Source organism: Aptenodytes patagonicus, unplaced genomic scaffold, assembly GCF_965638725.1.
Source record: "Aptenodytes patagonicus unplaced genomic scaffold, bAptPat1.pri.cur scaffold_438, whole genome shotgun sequence".
Lineage (NCBI taxonomy): Eukaryota > Metazoa > Chordata > Aves > Sphenisciformes > Spheniscidae > Aptenodytes > Aptenodytes patagonicus.
Window position 1 is genome coordinate 24,037 of NW_027472341.1, and position 10,611 is coordinate 34,647.

General features: G+C 48.8%; 1 long non-coding RNA gene across 4 annotated transcripts; it reads right to left on the reverse strand.

The window, feature by feature from the left end:
• Positions 1–2,387: 2,387 nt before the first annotated feature.
• LOC143173899 (uncharacterized) lies at positions 2,388–10,138 on the reverse strand. Of its 4 annotated transcripts, XR_012997824.1 has the most exons (6): positions 10,051–10,138; positions 8,541–8,627; positions 6,377–7,907; positions 5,754–5,892; positions 5,173–5,315; positions 2,388–4,566 (listed from the first exon to the last, which is right to left on the reverse strand). It is a non-coding gene; the product is annotated as an uncharacterized LOC143173899 (long non-coding RNA). The 4 variants fall into 4 exon arrangements; XR_012997821.1 differs by lacking the exon at positions 6,377–7,907 and having other exon boundaries at positions 8,541–8,623; XR_012997820.1 differs by lacking the exon at positions 6,377–7,907.
• Positions 10,139–10,611: the final 473 nt, after the last annotated feature.

Below are 10,611 nucleotides of genomic sequence, written 5' to 3' on the forward strand. Positions count from 1 at the left end.
AGTTCTGAGAGGGAAGAATGCCTGCAGCAGCTCAAAAGATGAATCTCTTAACCAGGAGAAAAATGGTTAACCAAGAGGAGAGGTGCAGTCTGTTGCAGTCTCTTGTCTTGGACGTCTTCAGGGGTAGGATCGTTGCTGCTAGATTAAATAACTGTCTGTTTGAAAGCCTACATTAGACAATTCTCTATTTTTAAATCAGGTGCTTTTTTGAAAATTGCTAAAAGTTACCTAGCTTACTCCTCATGAGCTGAAGCTTTTAGATCAAGGCTTGATGTCCTAAAACAAAACAAAACAAAAAAAAAGGAAGCGAAAAAACACTGTCTTACATCAAAAATAGAATCTGTGATCTTTGCCAAGAATTGACTTCTGTCTTTAAAATTTATGCAGGAATGGATCTCTGAGTATTTGAGAGTATCAGGAAGGGGAGGCATAGAATAGGTTGTTTTTTCTCTCTAGGTGCTGAAATTTTAATTTGCTCCGAAGAGGCACATCTACGTGAAGCCCTCCACCAGTGCTATCCTGTAGCTCTACCGTTCCTTTTGCACCGGAGGTCTGTAGCCAGGCTGACGAAGCTCCCCCAGCTGAAGAAAGGACTGCTGAAAAGGGTGGTTCAAATGCAAAAGGAACAACCCAATCCCAGAATCAAGATAATTCTTTTGAGATCTCAAAACAGTAAAGGCGACGTCTCAAAGGGGTGAGCGTGTGACATGTCTTAAGAGAAAGTATTTCAGCCTACCAGGACAAACACAGCATCAAGAGTATTTAGCGTACAGTCTCCCAGGAGGACTCTCTGTACTCTCTAGGGAAGGTCAGTGCTAGTCCTCTTCCTCCTGCCCCGATTTATGGCTATTTACTGCTCTCGCGTGCCTCCTTGTGACAGTACAGCAGCCTTAGAAGTACATTCCCCGCGCTGTTCTGTATCGACTTGGGAAGGTGTTTCCTTTCTTTCGTAAATAAAGGAAAGGTGTTTCCTGGCAAGAATGCCTGTGAATGGAAGCTCCACATCGTCATGTGCAATGAGAATGTTCTTTCTAGACCCCATTATGAAGAATGGGGTAATTGCACATTCCTTGTAACAGCAATTGAATGAATGTGAGCAGTCACTTTCTTAGATGAAAGAACAGACTGCCTTCTGCTTGAGAAATGCCTTTCTCAAGAGACCCGAGGCTCTTGGGAGCACCCGACAGCTACAGGCTGTTACCTACATTGCTTACAAAGCCATTGCTCTAGCAGGTTGGGTGGAAACAGATAGGTCAGTAAAGAAAACCATTCTAGAGAACCGGAGGAGAGAATATGCAGCTACAAAGTACGTAAGGGCGCAGAGGGGAAAGACAGGGCTGGCTGATTGTCTGAAAGACAACCTGCACTGGTAGGCTAAAGGTGTATGTCCTTACGGTTTTAAAAGCTACAACAGATAGAGCAGTTGTTGCAGCCAGTTTCAGCTGAATGAACTCTGTAGGGAAGACATTAGCAGATATATTATTGGGAAGAAAAGCACGCTGCTTCTAAATCAGTGAATGTAGCAGCTAGGGCAGCTGAGACAGAAAACGATCCCTTTATAATCAAGGAGGATTTCCACATACATGCAGCGCACGCAATATAATGGAAGTTTAGACAGTAAACAAAGACTAGTTTCTTGGATGCTGGATAAAAAGTGCCCACACAGCAGATGAAAATGTTTTCCAAAGATGGCAAATGACAGCTGAAAAGACCAGTTTCTCAGACTGACAACTCCCAACTACCCTGTGCTTATTGCAGAACCGTTGAGGTTGGAAGGGACCTTGAGACCGCCTAGTCTACCCACCCTGCTCACAGCAAGGTCACTTAGAGCAGGGTGTCCAGGACTGTGTCCAGTTGGGTTTTGAGTATCTCCAAGGATGTTCCACAACCTTTCTGGGCATCCTGTTGCAGTGCTTGATCATCCTCACTATGGTTTGGGTTTTTTTTTTTTGTTTAAGTGTCAATTTCTGTATTTCAGTTTGTGTCCACTACTTTTCGTTTTACTAGGCACCACTTTGAAGAGTCTGGATCCATCTTCAGTCTGAACATCAGGTATTTATACACATTGAGATTCCTGCCTGAGCCTTCTCTTCTTCAGGCTAAACAGTCCCAGCTCTCAGACTCCGCTAGTATGACAGATGCTCCAGCCACCTGGTGTCTTAGTGACCCTTCGCTGGACTCTCACCAGTCTGTCCCCGTCTTTCTTACACTGGGGAGCCCAGACCCGGACACATCTTACCAGTGCCGATCGCCTCCCTGGACATGCTGGCAATACTTCTTAATGCAGCCCCTTTGCTGCAAGGGCACATTCCTGGCCCGTGGTTGGTGTCTACCCAGACCCCCAGGTCCTCTGCAAAACTGCTTTCCAGCTCGTCAGCCACAGCAGGTACTGGTGCATGGGGTTATTTATTTTACAAAGCTGAATGATACACAGTAAGTAACAGGCTGGTAGACTGCTAGGAGGTTCCTCACCCTTCTCCTTAGACAAGTAACCTAAATTACTATTAGTTTAATTTAAAAAGCAGAAATTGTACAGTCAAAATACTTCAACAACTTTCACTCTGGCAAAATGACCCCTAACTATTTAACGGTGTTGGAACGGAAGTGATTGTCCCAGAGGATTTCAGGCTTTTAAGCTTTAAGCCTTTTTTTCCCCCCCATTATTTAAGGCTTTTAAGAGCCAACACAGAAGACATGAAGAATGGTTTTACGTGTCTCCTTTTAAGACTGGGAAAGACGTCAAGAAAACATCCACCCCACTTCCTTTTCATATTTGCTCCTTTCAAACATCTAGTACAACACCCTTGTCAGACCTTGAACCTGAAATTGTACAGCTCTGTAGTTTTGTCTGGCTCTGTGCTATATTCATTTTACATTAATGCAAAATATATTTCAGTAGCAGCTGCGATAATGACTTTGCGTTCCATGACAACGTGCCAAGGTCCACCTTTGCCATGGGAATTTAGAGGTATTTCACCTCTTCATTTCTCTTGCTGAACTCTTAGATGTCCCAATTAAGCAGAAAAAATTAAAGGTGTGATTAGCTGTGAAACAGCGTACAAGCAAGCCTCTTTGCCAAATTTATGTTTTGAAAAGTACTATGCTGTTTAGCAGTTGGTGGAAAGTGACAATACGTTGTTTTGCATAATCACTTATTACAAGCTGCTGCTACTAGATAGCTGCTCTCTGTTCATTTTTGAAGGGGGAGCAGAATAAAATGTTTTGTTTTTTCTCCCCCACCCCCCTTCCTTCTGTACACCTCCCCTATTTTAAAAGCACATTTTCAAAGAAAAATGTACAAAGTCAGATTATTCTGATAAAATCCTTCTAATTCCCTGATATTCTTACAAGAGAGAAACTTGTCTCAAATTTTGGAACTGAGTACGTTTATAATTTAGCTGCACAATGCCAGCATTCACTTACTGCCAGCACCTAATCTGAGCTATCGTTATTTATAAAGTGCCTTCCGCTACACAGATTCTGTACACTGTATACTCAAGTTCTTAATGCTAGAAGCTTTATTGGCAAAACTTTCACTTCAACAATCCAAAAGGCTCTAAAGCTACAAGAATTACAGCTCAGGGACTGTACAGAAATAGCAACACTACTGCATGAGACAATCTGCAACCACTGAACAAGCAATCGTACTTCTTTGGACTGTCAACCTCTTGCTTTTACGATTGTTACACACAGTAAATCGCCAAAAGAGATCTAGCTACGCTATTTCCCTGACAGCCTGCCCTGGTTTTTGTATTGAGCAGTAAGGGGTGTTTGCACAGAGACAAAAACATGAAGGTACCAGTACTCTGATCACCTTTCGCAGTAGTACAGGGAACAAGCTAGACAGACTTGCTCAGCTCCAAAAATATCTGGACTTTTCCAATTGTGATCACAGCCTAAGTGCCGTTATCATTAGAAAAAGGCTAAAACAGCTTCATCACCTATGCACTGTTTAGTTGGCTTCGTTACTGCAGCTATTGCACTTAATTAAGTCACACAGTGACCCCACAGAATTGTCACTGTTGATCAGTACCCACCTTCTTCAAGCTGAGCTGCCAAAACTTTAGTAAGACAAAACATGTTGTCTAAGAGTGGGAACTCCCTGCTCCCCAGGGTAAAAAAGCAGCCTGTGATTCACCCTTGTCTGATAAAACTTGTACTGAGCACTCAAGCAAATGACAAGGTGCTTTCTTCCAAGGGGTCTGACTACTGTGCTGCCTCCACTGCAGGTTTTTCTTAGTACACCAGATGTTTTCATCTGCTTTAAATGCTTTTACGTAAGAGAAAGAGAGCAAAATGAGGTAATACAAGATTGAGCTTTCACGTGCTACCCTGGTGCCATGGGCTTCCTTCAAAACATCCGTAACGGACACTTCCTGCAACGTTTAAGGACTGAATATACACTTTGTGCTCAATTCCGGCTGTTCGTAGACAGCTACGCGAGTGTCACTAGGTGACGTGCAGGCAAGCAGGTATTCACTCTCGTCCTTTGGCTGCAGGTACTTCAGCGGACGTAGTCAAAGTCGTCGTCTTCACATTCTACTGGAAGGGCCTTCCCAGCATCGCCTGCAAGTACACTACAGGTGAGATTTAACAGGTAGAAGTTTGGTACCACCCTGAGCTGCCAAGATTAAGACAAACTGCTCTAAGTAGAACGGATTTGCACAGAAACCACAGCCCTTTTCATACAGGCACAAAGGTATTTAAGTATTAATAATTATCCACGCCAAAGGAAGTAAGATACCTAATTACTTTTGGCGCTATATGCAATTTTAAAACAAGAGAAAGAGGCAGACAGCCCTCCCTTCTCCCCCTGCCCCAACCTAACTGAGGGTCATCAATAAATCTTGTTTGAAAGAATGGGAAGGCAGTGCACTGCGTGTAGCACTCCGTCTTTAAAGAGACCCAGCCTGCAGGTTAACAGTAAAGCTCTCCAAAGTAGGTGAGGTGGGCTGAAGAGGCGATTTCTTTGTGCCAGTGCTGCCTGTAGGTAAACAGGCTGCCTCTCCTTGCTACAGCGGCACCCAGTGTCAGCCAGGAGACAATGAAACATTTCCGTGAGCTACAGTATTACCGGACGCATTTCCAATACACTGAGAGAGCAACTGAAGCAGAGGATCACGCGAGAGGATGTAACTGGGAAAACTACCCTGCACAAAGGCACGAACTGACCCGTGACGCCCAGGGGGTGGCTCACGGGCACGGTGATTGTGAAGCCCATTTCCACAGGGTGAATTCTTGTGTTCTTATTGAATACGTATCACCGCTTGTGAAATACAGTGCACTGCAGTAACGCTTCTCTCCAGGGGGCGAGTCTGGAACAAGAGAGAGAGAAAAAAAAATACACAGAAGACAAATATGAATAGAAGCCATTTGGAATTCAGCCACTCAGCCATTCTTCTGGATTTACTGCCCGTGAAGTGCACAGATTCAGAATTCTGTACATTTATCTTCCCCGAAGCCTGACGCTAGGGTGCAACGCCTATCGGCGGAAAGTACCGCACAACTGCCTCGGCCGACGAATTACTGGCGTTGAACCAGCGGTTACGGTGCTAGCAGGCCCGCTCAGCGCTAACGTTAAAGCATCAGAGCAGCATGGTGAAGCAGCTCATAATTCTGCAAGCGGACATAAAGGAGCCTGTTTTGCAGTTGTGAGCTGAGATGCGGCATTCTCGCTAACGGCCCGCTGCAGAGATCAGCAGCTGTACAATGGCTTCCCTACGACACAAAGGAGCTTGGTACCGATTAAATACCGTGTTCTGCGCGTGGGAAGAGACGTCTGAATGCGCATCTTCAACCACACGCTCGCGACGTAGCGGAGATCTAGCGTACTTGTCAGGTTTGCTGTGGATAGGCTGTTCCAGCTTCTTTATTTGGCAGGTGACAGACACCCTACGAGGAAGCAAATAAAGCAAAAAATACAAAATTTGAGATAAACAGATCTGAGAGAGTCTCACAGGGTTTCACCGGCCTCTCTCCCCCACCACTTTCTGAAGTGCATGTCTCTTAATACTTGTGGTTCTGTGACCACATGCAGTCTCGAGAGGCTGGTAACAGATGGTGCTTGTTAAAGTGGAATGAAATTGTAACACTGAAGTTTAACAGTCTCGAAGGGATTTGCCGCGTTAAACCAAAAAGGAGACGGAAAATACTTTGGAAAGGTCCTGGAAGCTTTCAACAACAGCACGCCAGCGTAGCTTATCTGCACCTTAATTCCCTCCCTTCGACCGAGCGCCAGGCTGCGTTCAGCTAGTTACCGAAATCCACCTCCCTTAGGGTCAATTTATATCTGGACTCGGGGTCGATCACCGGTCAGCCTGGAGGGCAAAGTTAACGCCCTGCCAAACTGACTAGTTCAGTGTTTTCCCAAGAATACCTGGATGTCATATAACTGTGCATGAAACTCAAGCTGACAGAAAAGGAAGGCTCTTTCTTGAGAACTCCTCTGTCGCTTTTCATATCAAACTGCTTTGTAGTCTCTCTGTAATCCACTTTTCAGCTTTGTTGTTTTATGTTTCGTCTGTAATCGCCCAAAACAATCATGCAGTGTGTGGAGGCGACAAAAAAAAAAAAAAAAGAGAGAAATCAATGAATGATTAGACGTGTTTGCACAGGAGAGAGTCTTTAAGACGCACCCTCCAGCTTCGTGCTGAGACTTCCCCTTCTATTCTTAGCTTTATTTTGAAAGCTAGACGTTGCCTTTGCTTTTCAGGTTATGCAGTCTGTCTCCCATACTAAGGCTTCGCCCTTCTCCGATTCTGGGCTGTAATCACACTTGTTTTCTGCAACATTCCTTTCTTATCTTCCGCTTTGGAGACAACGATTACAAAATCCTTTCTAAAACCTGTCAGGATTACACAGAGCAAGCGGTCAAACTGCTAATGAGCTCGTAGGGCTCCGAATGCAAACTGGGATTCCGAGTGTCTCTGCTTTAGCTCTCAGATGCGTGTTTAGCTTTAAATCAATACAATATTCACACTCTAACTCATGGGCAAGAATAGGAGCTATTCCTCCTCTCACGATGTAACTGTCCCGGGAAATCTGATGAGTCTAATAGCATGTGCCAGACGGCAGGCAAAAAACAAGAGCACAAACAGCAGCGATTTAGGGAAGCTCATCGACTGCGCACCCCAACGGACAAATCGTGACTTGAAGCAGCTCTTTTCATGTACCCAGCTAAGCCAGGGAGGCTCCTCCAGCGAGTGATTTTCTCCAGGATTGTCGCAGTCCCGTAGGTTAGACCACCTCCAACTTCTGCACAGTGAAGGTGATTTTGGACAGGGTTTCACCACGGCCACTCCAGTTACACCCCTTCTCCTACTGCTGCCTCACAAACTGAATCGCAGTCCGAAACACCTAAGCAGCCGCCTCTCCCACGTTCCTCAACTAGATCTGTTCTGGTAAAGTCACAACCGGCATCAGCACAACTTTAGCCTCTTTTACGTGCTTTCCCTCAACGGAGATTTTCAACCCAGAAGTGGCGACACTTTCACTTACCCCTCCTAAAGGCCAAGCAAGCTGTCGTGTGATTTCCCCTCAGACAGCCCCGCAAGCTAAACTGGTGAAGGCAAATTCACTTCAGATTATCTTAGCTCTTCTTTCAAGTGAAAAAGAAGACATCACATGCTCTAACGATCTCTCTCACCTCGGGAGACCAAACATCTTTAAGCACTTACGCCTTCCAAAAGATTAGCTTAATATGGTATTTTTATTCTTTAGTAGGAATTCACGCGGCAGAGCCTTTTGGTTCATGGCGCTCCAGGACCACTCCTCCAAGGAATTTCATAAAGCCACCGCTGTGACTGGCGGAACTCATCACTCCCCGTTCCCACTCGCTGTTGCTTACGGTTTTACTTCGCCGTTAGAATTGGCTTCTGCCCAGCCCGCAAGGCCAGGACAGCTGTGGCCTGTAAAGAAAACTCTTCGGTGAAGCAAGGCCACACACAAGCCACACGTTCCAAAAAACAGAAGCTGTGCTGCGAGCAAGGGACCTCACAAAATGCCGTGCCTGAACTCGCTGCGCTCACCAGACACCTCCCGTACTCTCTGTTACATCCCAAGCCTACCAGCGTATCCTCTATCCCCGCTCCGCAACAAAATCCACAGGAAAGGAGAAAAAAGTACATTAAACATTAGACAAAAGAAGGTAAAGAGGCACCTGAAATCAGAAATTGTGTTATTTCTGATAATGATAAACATCCTGAAACTATGGGGGGGGGGGGTGGAGGAAATGTGGGCTGAAAAAACGTTCTGGGGAAATACAGGCAAAATAGAGACAGGGACAACACTGTCACGACCGTGATGTCGGCAGGATTCAACTACAAAACGTACAGGAACAACTACAGAAATACCTGTGGGTTTTCTAGCACCGAAATCTTTACAAGAGTAATTCATTAGGCAGCGCACCCCCTCCAAAACCACACAAACCCCCGCAACTCCGACCGCCTAAGCAACACGTTTTGTCTATACGCGAACTTCTGTCACGAGATGCAACACACACACACCCCCACCCCCCCCGGGCCTCCAAAAAATCCACTGACCGTGAATGCCGTTTCCTGTTTCGGCAGCAGCTGTGACCACACAGACCTCTCCTTCAGTTGTTCTACGACCCGATGCACAAATTCTGGCTAGGAACGGCGACAGCACCGAAAAAAGAAAAAAAAAAAAAAAAAAAGAGAGAGAGAAATAAAATTACTTCACAAATAACAAGGATCTTGTTTACCAAATCATGGCTCACGTTGCTGTAAGCGCGTGTATATATTTCTACATGAAGTGCGACCGAGGGAAAGGATTACAACAATTGCGAGAGAAACTAACAAAATTACAGACGTGAAACCGTACATAATTTTTTCCACTGAGCCTGCTGCCAGCTTGCTCTCGTCAGAAGTGAGAGCATGTCTGCCTTAGCTTGAAGCTCAGCTTTCAAGGGAATTAATTTGTAGGAACAACGTGAAAAACGCGAGGCTTCATGAGGATTTCCCCAGAGTCATCCCGGAGAGGTCGCAGGCCACCCTAGGGCGTTTGTTTCTCTTCCAAAGGGTCCCGGCCGCATGACGAGACACTTGGTTTGGCTGCAATCACCGCTTTATTCGGCTACTTGTTGCAATTAGAGGTTGTAAAATTATACAAAATTGGGGGCGGGAAGGACGAGAGTAAACGTACAAAATATTTCGGCCAAAAGAACGCAGCGTAAAACACAGAGACAGAAGCGACTGTAGCTCTTTAAACTGAAGACGTTGATCCCAGAGAACAGGCTACCGTTGCCATGACTAAATAAAACATCAAAGGGCCGCGGTACCAGCCCGGGATGACATCATCTGGCGGCGAGGCAGGGGACCAGCGCCGAGACCCGCCAGGATGGGTCGGACGCAAAACTCGGACGCCTCAGGAGAAGAATCCGACCCCGCGCTCGCCTCCACGCCCGGGGAAGTCACAGGGAGGAAATCATGGAATCATTAAGGTTGGAAAAGACCTCTAAGATCACCAAGTCCAACCATCGACCCAACACCACCACCCACTGAACCATGTCCCTAAGCGCCTCATCTACACGTCTTTTAAATACCTCCAGGGATGGGGACTCCACCACTTCCCTGGGCAGCCTGTTCCAATGTTTAACCACTCTTTCAGTAAAGAAATTCTTCCTCGCATCCAATCTAAACCTCCCCTGCCGCAACTTGAGGCCGTTTCCTCTCGTCCCATCGCTTGTTACTTGGGAGAAGAGACCGACAAATCCCCCGGCTGAGCCCCGCCGCCCGTCCTCCGGCGGCGGCTGAGGCCGGGCCCCGGGGCCGAGCTCGGGCGCCCGTCACCGACCCCGCACCGGCAGACGTTCACCCAGCCGCCTCCTCCGAGCGCGCCGTTCTCCTCCTAGGCGAAAGCCGCCGCCGGCGGCTGGCCGAACTTTGGGGAAAAACCCCTGGTCTTTAAGGAGAAGCGTCACCTTCCCCCCGGCGAAAGGCGTTCGCGCCGCCCCGCCCGCCAGAAGCCGCCCAGAGCCCCCCCGCTACGCCAGGGCAGGGCGGGTGCTCCGAGGGCGGAACAGAGACTCACCCCGCTCCTCGCAGGGGGAAGAATCCTCGCGGCCGCCTCACGCCGCCCGGCCAGCCGAGCTACCGCCGGACCGGACCGAGGGCGGCACCCGCCGCGCCCCGGCGCCGCACGGCCGCGCCGCCGACCGCGCCTCACCGGCCCGGCGAAGCCCCGGCCCCGCGGCGAGGCGGCGCGGCTCCGGCCGCCCCTCGGGCCGGCGCGGGACCATCCCCGAAGCCCCGGTGCTTGGCGGCTCCCGCCGCCGGAGCCCCCCGCCGGCCCCGGCCCCGGCGGGCGGAGGAGCCTCCGGCCGGAAGTCGCGGCGCTTCCCGCGGCGACGTCACCAGCGCGCCGCACGCTTCCGTCCGGAAGCCGCCGCTGGCCGCTTCTGTCCTTGGCGCCTGCGCGCTGCCGCCGGCCACGGCCGGTGCCCGCGGACGGGCCGCGCAGCCTCCGCCTGCCGCGGGCGCCCCGCAGCGTCCCCAGGGCGGCCTGTGGGGCCTCGCCGGGGCCGGGGCCGGGGCCGGGCGTGAGGGCCCGGGGACGCCGGAGCGCGGCGGCAAGGACGGGGCGCGCGGGGCT